The 13,427-nt window shown below is 39.3% G+C and overlaps 1 protein-coding gene across 1 annotated transcript in view; it reads right to left on the bottom strand.

Moving 5' to 3' along the window:
• Hnf4g (hepatocyte nuclear factor 4 gamma) overlaps positions 1 to 13,427 on the bottom strand; it is a 139,763-nt gene that overhangs the window by 79,499 nt on the left and 46,837 nt on the right. The gene's annotated exons all lie outside the window — the stretch shown is intronic.

Genomic DNA, 13,427 nt, shown 5'->3' on the forward strand with positions numbered 1-13,427 from the left:
GGGTAAGGTGCTGGGAATTTACTGAAGATGTTACTCAGGCCTTATTTGTATTAAAGGGGGGGGGGCTTTACCACAGAGCAACATTCCCTTCCCAATGAAATAAATTCTGTAAGACATAGTTGGATAGCATACTTTGAAACACCCAGTGGAAGGCCATATATAAGATAGGTAAGGCCTAAAACAAAGCTAACACTTCATCTAGTTCTTAAAGATTTGCTGAATATAGAAGACAGTTTATGACTCTCTAAAGGCTGTGAGTGAACAGGTGGCTCAGCAGCTAAGAGCACTGACTGCTCTTCCAGAGCTCCTGGGTTCAATTCCCAGCATCCACATGGCAGCTAATGACTTTATATGACTCCAACATCTAACACCCTCACACAGATGGGCAAAACACCAATGTGCATAAAATAGAAATAAATAAATTATTTTTAAACAAGAGAAAAGGGGGATATGATTCTTTTGTTTTGATGTTTCTTATTCAGTATCTGATGGGAAATGTCCTGTATGCTGTGAATATATGTTTCACTTATTGGTTGATGAATAAATGCTGATTGACCAGTAGCCAGGTGGGAAGTATAGGTGGCGCTACCAGTCTAGGGAAATTACGGGAAGAGGGAAGACAGAGGAGGAGTCGCCCAAAAGACACCATGTAGCCACTGGGAAAGTAGGATGCCTGGGCATTCTCCAGTAAGCCAAGACCATGTAGAGATATGTAGTTTAATAGAAATAGGCTAATAATTAAGAGAGAGCTGCTAATAAGAAGCCTGAGCCACCAGCCAAACTTTTTATAATTAATAGAAGCCTCTGTGTGTTTATTTGGGACTAAATGGCTGTGGGACCAGGTAGAACAAAAACTTCATCTTCAAGTATCTTGATAGGTAGTACAAGTTGTTCCTAGACTTACAATCTACCCATGTTATCCTTTGAATATTAGGATTCTATAAACATAGAAGGTTGGCTGGGGAAAGGACGCAGGAAATTGGAGGTTCCCGAAGTAAGAACTTAATGAAATAGAGGCATAAAGTACATAGACCTTAACTACAGATAGTTGAGTTTTACCCTCTTGTCAATGGCAGCCAGAAACTCAGTATCTGGGGCCTCTAAGCACAGACACACTCAGATTTCCCTCTTAAAATAAGATGCTTCTGCCTCCAGAACTTTGTGAGAAAAGTTTTATTTAAAAATCAAATTGGTTTAGTTAAATTTAGGAAATTTGAAAGGCAACTTAAGTTGAATCTAACAGAAGCTTCATAATCTAGTGGTGTAAACCTGTAATCCCTGCTTGTTGGAAGATTGGGGCAGGAGGATCATCTACTTAAGGTCTGCTTGGGCTACAAAAAAGATTTGAGGCCATCTTGAGAATCACATGAGATCCTACTTCAAAATCAACGTGGAAAGAAGACTAAGGATACAGTTGACTGGTAGTGCACTTACCCAGCCCAAGGGCACTAGGTTCAGTCTCACGATATTAATATATATTGATTTCAGAATTACAAAGAAGAAAAACACCATTGTAATCCAATGAGAAAATGATAATGAGACACTAAGGAAAAGTAGGTTTTATTAAACAAAGAATTTGTGATAGGACTGGTATTTGTTGAGAATCAGGAACTTCGGGAATATTCAATGACAAGTATGAATCACGGGCCTGATATTTAGGGAGAGACTGTGGTTATTTCTCCTCTTTCTCTATTGCCACTAAAGTAAGATATTCAAGAGGAAGAACCAGCCAGTGAATGAGTAACTTTTTCATTTTAATAAGCTGAACTCCTTTAAAAAGCTTAAGTCAGCTTCCGATAATGACCAAATAAGCAAACAAAACATCTGGTTCAGTAACAACACGATACGATAGGCCATTCTCATACTTTCCTTCCCATAGAGATTACATTATCATCCCAATTATTCAGTTCCTTATGGGTGGACTCCATCCCCACACCCTGCGCTTGCTATATTTTACAGTGCCTTTGCCATGGGTGGAGTGTGTTTCTCCAGAGCAGGCAACTGCATTGAGTGGAAGAGTCAATGTGATGTAATGACTCACTTGGCATTTACCTGAGAATTTAACAGAGTTTTCCTGCTCCTTCAGTCAGCACTTAAATCTGAACCCCAGTCAGAACTCTGTGCTTTAATTTGAATCTGGATAAATCTAGTCTGAAATAAGCAGATTACAGCCCTGTGAGTATAAAGCTGGATAAATAGAGTAAAACAGTAAGAGGTTTATGTCCATTTAAAAAATAAGTGGCATTATTACTGTAATAGCTGACTACTGTAGCTCTTTCCAAATAAAAATATTTTTCTTAAGATAGTGGATTGTTATGAAGCCACCACTGTCCATCTTAAGCTGCTTTCTCAGTGACAGGAAGGTGATAACAGATAGGAAGGGTTGCTCACCAGTGAAGAAATTATACTGGGAACGTGGGACACGCTAACTTTTCAGATAGTTATATCATTGAAATACAGTGCATTCTATGTTACTTTTTAATTCATAAAAACCACATAATCTGGAACACGCCAGTTGCAAGGGAGTACTTCAGAGAATCAAGTCTCCTCTTTTAGTGGTGGTGGAATGGACCAAAAGGAGTCCTGTCTTGAAAACAACAGCACTCAGTGATTCAGGAGAAAGAAGCCAATGAATGTGATAGAGCAGAAGTGGTCACAAGGAACCCATGTGACAAGGAATCCTCAGTATGTACAAAAGAGATTTAAATGTACAAAAGAGTTAAAGGACTGATGGTTGAAAAAGTAAATGCAATTACAAACTACTCCCTTCAGGCACCTGAGAAAGACATAACTATTCCCCCAGGAAAGATAAAATCATTTTTTACTAAGTAGGCAATATTATATTATATCATATCATGCAATTATGTAAGCTATCATCTTCATAAAGTGGCATAATTATAAAATATTATATACTGCTGTATACAGACAGACTCATATATATATCAGCATTTTTATTTCAAGAAAAGGAACCAGTTGGTAGCCATGGTTTTTCTAATGTGTGCGTTCATTCAAGTGTGAATGTACATCATCTACAGCATCTCTCTTAATTTGTATTCTACAAATCCGCCCAGATTTGGTAGAATGTAACTAAAAAATTGGCTATGTTTTTGTTTTGTTTTGTTTTTCCGGTGCTGAGAGTTGAACCAGGAGTTACACAGGCACTCCACCACTGAGGGACATTCCTAGTGGAATTTCTTTTTAATATGTATGGATATGTTTATTTTCATGTATATATTATATATGCACACACATCATGTATGTGTGCATTACCTGCAGTGGGCAGAGGAGGGCATCAGAATCCCTGGAACTGGAATTACTAATGATTGTGTACTGGTATGTGGGTGCTGGGAATCAAAGCCAGGTCCTCTAGAACAGCAGCCAGTGCTCTTACTTTCTGTCTATCTGAATTTTAAGGGCTCACAGGCATGTATCTAATGAAAGTGAATGAAGGTGACACAAGAATAATGCATATTTTTGAAAATCTGCTGATATTTTGGTCTTCTTTACCATCATATACCAGTTACACACTGTGGATTTTATCATGACAATTTCATTCGTGTGAATTTTGGCCCCATCTGTGGTTCCCTTCTCATCTCTCAGATGCTGATCAACTTGTTCTTCCTATCTGTCTCTCTTCTTACTCTAGAGCAGGGAGGGAGGCAGGGCTGGAACTCAGTGGGGGTACACTTACCTCTCTAAAGCTCCCACAGCAGCTACTAGAAGACCCTGCATCCACCTCAAGGTCCTGGGCTTTCTGTTGCCTTACCCTTTATGATATACGCTTCATGTCTCACACCTATTAACTGTATCAGATAGCCCTTCCCCTGTTTTCACTTCTCTGTCACTGAGAAAGCAGCTTAAGACGGGTGGTTGTGTCTTTTTATCCATGCAACATTGGGGATAAAAGGAAGAAAGAAAAGAAGGAAGGGAGAGAAAGAGGTGGGGTGAAGGAGGGAGAGGGGAAGGAGGGGAGAAAGAGGAGAAGGAAAATATGAGGAGAAAAAGCCGGGAACCCAGATGCCTGTTAGAGAAGAACCATTAAGTACTGAATGACCATACACCATCCCCCAAAACCAAATGCAGGCGATGGGGGATGGAGTAAGCCACTTGCTGCATAATGAGTACTATGCATTTCATGAGTAAGAGACTTCTGGCCATGGCTCCAAGAGCCATGCTAAGCTAAGACTGGGAATTCTCATTATTGACTTTCTTCTAAGGAACTTAATGAAAACAGGGAAGTAGGTAGCTGCTGTGACATATTTGGATAGGTAAGTGTTCTCCCACTGAGCTCCAACCCAGCATCCATCTTGCCATGGCCTCTGCATCAGCTCCTGCCTCCAAGTTCCTGCCCTGCTTCAGTTCCTGTCCTGAATCCCTTCAGTGATGAACAGCAGTGCTGAAGTGGAAGCCAGATAAACCCTTTCCTCCCCAACTTGCTTTTTGTCATGGTGTTTCATAGAAGCAATAGAAATCCTAACTAAGACAAACATCGAATGTAAATGTCCCTTAAAATCTCTTTAAAATCACTAAATAGACATTTTAAACACACACACACACACACACACACACACACGTGTGCTCTCTCTCTCTCACACACACACACTGGAGTTAGCAAATACATAGTAGCTGTTTTCTGATCTATGTACACACTCATTCTGCATGCAGTACACAACTTCTTAGGAGTGTGAGCTACTGCACATACTCCCAAGGAAAGGACAAGAATGTAGTCACACTGTGCCCGCTATCTCGGGCTGCTTTCTTTGGTCTCAATAAGATGGGGCTTCTCCAAAGGTTTAAGAGCAAAGTCTGTACTAGACAAGATCAGAGATCAGTTTTGAGCCTGAATCCTGGTTTGCACTGAGGATATTCTCTAGTCTCCTCCTGCACTTTACATCCTGCTTTGCAGACCAAAGAGCTGAACGGAGCTCCTGGAGGATCGGTACTAGCTTTGGGTTTTGGTTGCTTGTTTTTATTCTCTTTTGCCTTTTCACAAAGGAAATATTTTCATTGCTTAGTTTTCAGGCTTCAGGTGAATTTCACATTTTGATTATTACATTCTTAGGCTCTAAGACTTTTTAGTTCTGTAATTATTTGTTCAAACTTATAAAAACTATAAAACATCATACATTATGCAATACTGTCATTAAGATCTATTTGGAAAATTTTGGTTTTGGTGTGTGTGTGTGTGTGTGTGTGTGTGTGTGTGTGTGCTGTAGTACATGACGCTTGTGTGTGGTACATAGACTTGTTAGCATTGATGTGTGCATGTGTGTGCAGGTATTGGTTTTGGTGCATGAATAGGTTTGCGTTTGTGAAGGCCAGAGATCGACACTGGGATGCCTCCACCATCGCTTTCCCCCTTTATTCTCCAGAACTGCGTCTCTTAGAGAACCTGAAGTTGATGGCTTCATCTTGGCTGTCTGACCAATGAGTTTCAGCAGTCCCCCAGTCTCTGCCACCTGCCACCAACAACACTGGGGTTACACAAGCATGAGGCCAAGGCAGATTTTTGTGAGGGTGCGGAGTGTACAAACTCAGGACTTTATTATTTAAAGGCGGGCACTTCAGGGGCTCAATCATCTCCACAGCCCTCCTTGGCTATTTTTATTCCTTTGATTAGTATAGATATTTAGACTGAATTTATCAATATCAACTAAGCTATTTGGTTTTTACTAAAATATTGTCTTCATTGATAAAAGCTGATAACCTTGAGATCTAATTCATAACCATGATGTATGTGTTTGGATGTGTGTGTGTGTGTGTGTGTGTGTATGTGTGTGTGTGTACGTATTGACATCATCTTTATTTAGTTTTGAATTTTATTATAGAAAAACATACATGTGTACCATACACATCTTAACATACACACACACACACAACTCACATGCACATACATGCACACTGTATAGAGCTAAATATAGACTCCCAAGCTATTTAAAATATATACCAAATATTAAAATTCTACTTAGGATAGGCAAAGGAGCAGTCCTTTCTACTCTTGGTTGTCTTGGAACATAGTGGGAGACTTACTGTCTTTCCCTTGTGCCCTAACCGAGCCAAAGATTAGAAGGTAAAGTCTATTTTCCTTCAGAATTCCTGCTTTCCCACCAAGTTCTCCTCCTCCTCCTCCTCCTCCTCCTCCTCCTCCTCCTCCTCATCCTCATCCTCATTCTCATCCTCCTCTCTCTCCTATTTGCACCATCTTAGTGAACTCTCTTCACATGATGAAGGATCCTTTTGGACCAAAGAGTAATTTAGGAACATCGGCAGTCTTAGGTCCACTTGGGTGGGTGGTCAGTTGGGGGTGGAAGATAATATTTCAGATTACTAACCTGTAACCTGATGGCCTCAGGAGCATTCACAGACTGAGTCAAAATTACATGGACTTGAAGAATATAAGACTTTCATTCAAGAATGAAATACAGGGATGTCTAAAATGAGAGCCTTATGTTAGGATTACACTGGAGAGGCAGCCAGTTCTCTGACAGATGCTTAGAACAGCACAGAGGGATCTTGGGGTAGGAACAATACAGTGATCTCTCAGCAAGAGAAACCACAAAACAATGAGAATACAAAGAGTACAGGCAAATTTAGTTAGGACACGTTAACAGTTTAAAATTTCAAGACTAAAAAACAAAACTGCATGAATAACCCAAATAACTCAATCAAAACCAATTTACTCTGATTTTTTACAAAGTAAATATAGAGTCAAAGGGAATTTAAGTGTGGAATGATTTAAGCACTTGGGATGGAGAGGGGAAAAAAAGGCAGTACAGTTCAATAGATGTGGTGACCTTTCCCCCACGTGTGTCCTGGGCTTAGCAAGTGAACCAGTGCCACAAAGGGTAGTATACTGTGACTCATCACGGGCCAGTATTTGTAGAGTGTAAAAGCGTCTGCACATTCGCAACTTCAGAGTACATACTTAGTAAAACTAAATAAAAGAAAAAGAAAGTGATTACAGATAAAACATGGTAAATACAAGCAAAAGCAAGCCACAGAAAGGAGCGTTCAGCAAATGAGGTGTGTCTTTAAAGGTTCACAGTGGTTGATGCTTTCTAGGAGGGTTGTGAGGGTCAGGTGGTGAACTTCATGACCTAACCCCACTTCCTGTCTTCTCTCTGAGTACTGACTCACCTGATTCCTGACCCAGCAAGATGGGAGCAACAGCTACTTCACATTCCTGCTGTCCATAAAGTCGTCACTGTCATACCTTCTCAGCCAGGATGGGGCATATGTCTTTATGGGCCAGAAAAAAATCCTTCCTGTCCTAAATTGCTTCTCGTCCGGTATCTGGCCCCAGTGACAAAAAAAATGTAGCTAGTACACTTAGAAAGTAAAGAGAGAGTATGGATTCCATTGGAGAAAAGAAATGAGCTTTTGTGAAAATAATCAATAAAATAACACCAAAAAAAGTAATTGGCAGATATTAAAAGGAGAGCGGGGACAGATGGCAACTCAGGCAAATTGGACAGCCTCTGCTTTCATATCAGGAGGCAACGATGCTTCAGAGTGGACAGGCATGAGACCAGGGACTTCAGAGCAACATTCCCAGGAAAAGGAATTTTACAATAACACTGGCATGTTGCTCAGTTATAACTCATCAGAGTTATCAAATGCCTAAATATAAGAGATAGTATAACCAGGATTTAGTGGTGCACACCTATAATCTGAGCACTCAGTAGTTGAAGCAGGAGAATTAAGAGTTTGAGTCTAGCTTGAGTTACAATATGAGACCATGTTTTAAATAAAAGTCTGAGTGAAAAAGATGAACAAATGAGGGACTGAATTACTAGATTATATATATATATATACATATATGTGTGTGTGAGTGTGTGTGTGTGTGTATGTGTGTTATAATTTGTTAAATAAAAACAAGACCTGCTGGGTGTTTTTTTCCATAGTTACAAAGCACAATTCAGCAACTTTCTCAATAGTATTTACCCAATACATTCTATAGCATATTATCAGCTTCTCCTTTATTTTTATAAAAGAAACAACCATTTACTGAATACCTGTCAGGTCAGTATTTAAATATGGTCCTGCTCATAGGATTTGAAATTTGATATAACTCACTTCAGTGTCCATTCAAAAGAAAACATGGTGAGAGACTTATCTGTTTACAAAGATGGTTATTCCTGGGTAAGAACTTTTCTTAATTTTACTGTTATCACTTTATTAATTCTTAATCTTAGTGATTATGTTTTTCATTTCATGCAATTATCAGTATTAGTACTAAAATATACACACAACTAACTACACTACAATTAGCTCTTCAACATCTAGGTAAATAGAACAATGGGTGGCACAGACATCCTACATTTGGTGACTGTATATGCATAAAGTGACTTTGTAGCTGTGATTAAGGATGTTTCTTTTATCAGGGAATGTTCTGCATAAGGGTTAGGACCCTTAACATATGGGGGAGAGGCAGAATAGTCAGAAAGCAGAAAGAGATGATAGAGTCACCTTTGAAGACAGAAGGAAGGAAGGCTCATGAAGCCAGAAACAAACAAAGGGAAGGGTTTTCCCCTAGTCTTCAGAAAAGGTAGCCCTGCTGACACCTTGATTTTAGCCCAGTGAGACCCCTTCTGAACTTCTGACCTCCAGAGCTATAAAATGATGAATTTCTGTGATTTCAGGACAACTCTCAGTATTGTGGCAATTTGTCACCCCAGAAATAGGAAACTAGTGCAAAATTTTCTTCAGAATTGAAATGACATAAGCTTAAGACTTGTTTCTGCTGTATGATTTGGGGCAGGATTCATAACCTCTACCAGTCTCTGTTTCTTTATCTGCAATGTTGAAATCATAAAGACATCTATTGACACAACTGTGGTGATCATTAACCTACAGTCAGAACTATTAAATGTAGAGATTATTATCACAAACTGCTATAATAATAAAAACAAAAATGGAATATAATCTCCCAGAAAATATCTTAACCCTTAGCATTATTTTTATTATTTCTACTTCTCAAACTTAAAAAGTAGCCAGTGATTCTTCATAATGTATTGGCTACACGTTGAAATATGAAGGGAATCTGTTCCAGTATTGAAAGCACTTCATGATTTGAGCTCATTCACTGCACTCCTTTAATATCCAGCCTCTTTGGGGGAAGAGGCAATATCCTTGACTGGCTATAAATTTATGAGTGTAGTTGCTTTTATGGCTCTGAATGTAATAGAACCTAAGTAAATACTGATAAGGTCCCTATTCTTCTGAGAAGTTTCCACCCACATAATATTGCCCCATCATTGGAAATCCCCACAGTTTTGATAAGAACTAAGGCAAGAGCTCCTTTATATATAACACTTGTCAATTAGAATCAGAGAAGCATTCATCATTTTAGTTGGAAAGGCTATGGGTTTGTGAAAAATCCCACTTGAAGCATGTATAATGAAATTTGGCCTTCCATGTCTTTTGCGTACCTTCAACTGGTTTGGGATAGTAATGTTGGCTTTCAAGTTTATCTTCTTTTTTTCCCCAACCATCTTTAACTTAACATGGTTTACATTTATAGATTAGATGGAGAAGTGAATTAAAGTCAGTATTTCTGTCACGAATGAATATAAAGACACCTGGAATAGAACTGAAAATGTTTTCTTTCCACAGCAGGAGTAGCTCATGTCTTCATTAATTTGGCCTGTGGGGAACTAATTAGCTCCCTGAAACCACTTAGTTACTACATGTTTTTAGGAACTCTTTGGGTCTATGGTTCCTTACAATTTTTTATCTTCTTATTTATGATCTGTATTTTGACTTATGTTTTCTGTATACAGAATCATATCACAGAATGGATCAGTTAGCATTCATGAAGCTTCGTAGTTTGGTATAAAATATGACTAAGGGAAAATCAGGCATAGTGGTGTACACACATAATCTTGGCACTTGGGGAGGCCGAGAAAGGAAGATATGAAGTTCAAGTCAGCCTTGGGATACATGGGAATCTGTAACACACATAGACATACACACACACACACACAGAGAGAGAGAGAGAGAGACAAAGATACACATATGATATGCCATGTAACTCTTCCTCTGACATCTATGTGGTTTTTTTGTTGGCATGTGAGTTGCTTTTAAACACAACTTGTGTTATTTAGAAATAGTACTTTTGTAATCGGCACAATCTAACAAAAAGACAGTGTCTGTACGTGGATACTATTCTACAGACAAGTGCACCTCCATGACGATCAGATTGTGGGTCAGTCCCATCAACGATAGGAGTAAGTGAACAGATGCCTTTATGATGAAATGCCTAAGAGAACAAATATTTCCAAGATTCATGTATGTATGCATGTGTGTGTTTACCTGTGTTTCACAGGAGAACCTAAAAGTATTTATATCTCTTTGATACAATGAAGACAGCATACATGTCATTTATAAATACAAGCAATATATGAAATCAAGTCTTAAAAAGTCTTTTATTTCCCAGCATCTCATCACTCAGTAAATCCGCTATCCTTTTTTCAGGGTCCTTATCCCATAAACATATACTATACAGCTAAAATATTCATACTTGTTGAGAAACAACACCCCTTTCTTGCTATTCTACCTACAAAATAATAGTTACAATTACAATCTAAAAAGATTATTAGGAAAACATGAAAGAGCAGAGGGGTTGTTACTGTCTTTACATATTTGCTTTTTATCTAGAAAGCCTGCTGGAGATGAAAACTGTGTTCTTAACTTTGACCCATTTCCGGTGGTGAAGCAACATGAACTCTGCCCCTGAATGCCAACACACAAGAGAAGATTACGGCTTCTTCCCACGAGGCGTCAGTTCAATTTGATAAACAGACCACGTGTATCGGGCACATAAGAAACAAAGACAATAAGAAGATGAAATACCTGTTTCCCAGGAACTCACAAGACAAGAGGGTCACATACATCTTTTTTGTCCATGCTCGGAGCTAGTTTTTCTTTATTTGATATTATTGTTTGAGGGGAAATTATAAAACATTAGCCCCTTCTTCATCTGGGGACAGGAAAGCATTTAAAATCAACCCTTGTGCATGTTCTTAAGATTTTCCCCATTTTGATAACTCTTCTTCCATGCTGAGGAGATAAGGGTTTGCAGTCTTGCAAACACAGAGTGGGTTTCTTCCTCATGAGTACTTTCTTCCTTGCCTTTTTCCTTAGTGGCAAGTGAGTTCAGGATTCTTGTGATCCTTACTGTAAAACCTGATGGCTAACTACATATTTTATCTATATACACTCAATCTTAAGGATCTAAAATATGTTTTCTCATCATCTACACGTGAGTGGATTCGTTTATGGAATAGGCATGGGTTTGCGTATGTGTATACATGGATGCCACTGCATGTGTGTACACATGTGTGCTAAGGTAAGAGGTTGTCCGGTATCTTCCTCAATCACTTTCAGCCTTATGATTGGTATAGGGTCTTACACTGAACCTGGAGCACATTTGTTAGGCTAGGCTGACTCCTGTGGGGATCTGCCTGTCTTTGCCCCTCCAGCATGGGGATTACAGATGCACATCACACATGTGTGAGTCTTAAAGATCAAACACGAGTCCTCATTTCACAGCAAGCGTGTTACATACCAAGCCATCTCTCTATCCAAGAGATTACTAATCTTAAAAAGTCATTTAAGATCTCATTATATTTTATTCAAAATAGTCACTTTTCTCCAGTCTGCCTTCTACTGTAGAAGGTGATCAGTATTTGCATGTAGATATGCATTAGACACATGTTTGTGTACATAGACATGTATACAGATTATGTTTACATTTACACATGTATATGTATTTTTTTACTTTTTATTAATTTATTTTTCTATATTCCAACCCAAGTTTCCTCTCCCACCTCTACTCCTGCTCCCTGCACTCACTCCCCCCCACCTCCGATATGCTCGTCAGAGAGGATAAGACCTCCTCTAGGAAGTCTACTCAGTCTGTCCCATCATCTCATGGAGGCAGGAACAAGGTACCTCTCTACCCCCCACACCCCTGTGTCTAGGCTGGGCATGGTATCTCTCCATTATAGAATGGGCTCCACCTCCACTAAATCAATTTGTGCATTGCCAGTGGCCTCATATATTGTCCCAGCTGCACCATTGTCACCTATATTAAGGGAGTCTAGTTTGGTCTTATGCAGGTTCCCCAGTTTTCAGACCTGAGTCAGTGATCTCTCACTAGCTCGGGTCAGCTGATTCCCTGGGTTTCCCTGTCATGGTCTTGACTACTTTGTTCGTATTATCGTTCCTCCCTCACTTACATTGTACTCTAGGAGCCTGGCCCATTGGTTAGGTGTAGATTTCTGCATCTGCTCCCATCTGTACGGTTATGCTCTAACTTGATAATTCTAACTAAAAGCAACTTTTTTAAATCATCTTCAGAATTCTAACTAATGAGAAATACTGCCTCATTATGGCCCACTTGCCTTTTCAGAGGTTTTTCCTACAGTATCTGACAAAAGATTCTGTCAACAGTTATGGCACTTTGGACACTACTGTGTCACTTTCAAATAGCTCACATTAAAATGGAAGTTTTAATTTTGACTCTGCTACATCCTGTTCCACTCTGGACCACATCAGTTTATTAATGTGGACAATTGTCATAAAAGATTTACCTTGCGGTTGTAGAACTGGCAAACGCAAGTTGTATGATACATGATTCATGGCCAAGACCCCTCTGTTTAAATACAAGGAAGGAAACAAAAAACGAAAAACAGCTACTTGACAAGGCAGTATCTCATGTGCCAAATAAGTAAGAGAAGATCCATGGCGTTATCACACACATCTTCACCTACTCTTAGATTAGGGGCATCAAAAAGTATCATTAGTTCATCATGAAAACTGAAAAACACAGGCCAACAGCCCCATCCATAGCCACAGAGCCTCCAGCTATTCTCTGAATGCTTCTGATGACTAATAGGATGCCGAAACTATAACTCAGTGGGTGTGTTCTGTATATGTGAGGGTCTTGACAAACTTCAAAGCAATTCAGATGGTTAGAACATTATGTATTCTGATGTGTTTATATAGACAGCTCATTATGTCATCTTCTGCATACTGAGAAGAGATGTTAGTTGCCATCCTTAAAAGAATTATTGCTATACTTTGTGGGGTGCTTTAAACGACTAATGTCCCCCACAGGCTTGTGTACTTGAACACCTGGTCCCCAGTTGGTGGCACACTTTGGGGAGTTTGTAGAACCTTTAGGAGGTGCTGCCTTGATGGAGGAAGTATTTCACTGGGGGAGTTGGCTTTCAGGATTTATAGCTTTGCTCTACTTCTTGTTCCATTGCCCAGCTTCCTGTGTGGAAGCAATATGTGATTGGTAAGTTTCCTGCTTCTGTGGCATGTCTTCCCCATGATGACAGACTCTATCACTCTGGGACTGTAAATTAGAATAAACACTTTCTCCATAAGCTGCTTTTGGTTATAGTGTTTTATCACAG

Source organism: Mesocricetus auratus, unplaced genomic scaffold (assembly GCF_017639785.1).
Source record: "Mesocricetus auratus isolate SY011 unplaced genomic scaffold, BCM_Maur_2.0 Super-Scaffold_6730, whole genome shotgun sequence".
NCBI lineage: Eukaryota > Metazoa > Chordata > Mammalia > Rodentia > Cricetidae > Mesocricetus > Mesocricetus auratus.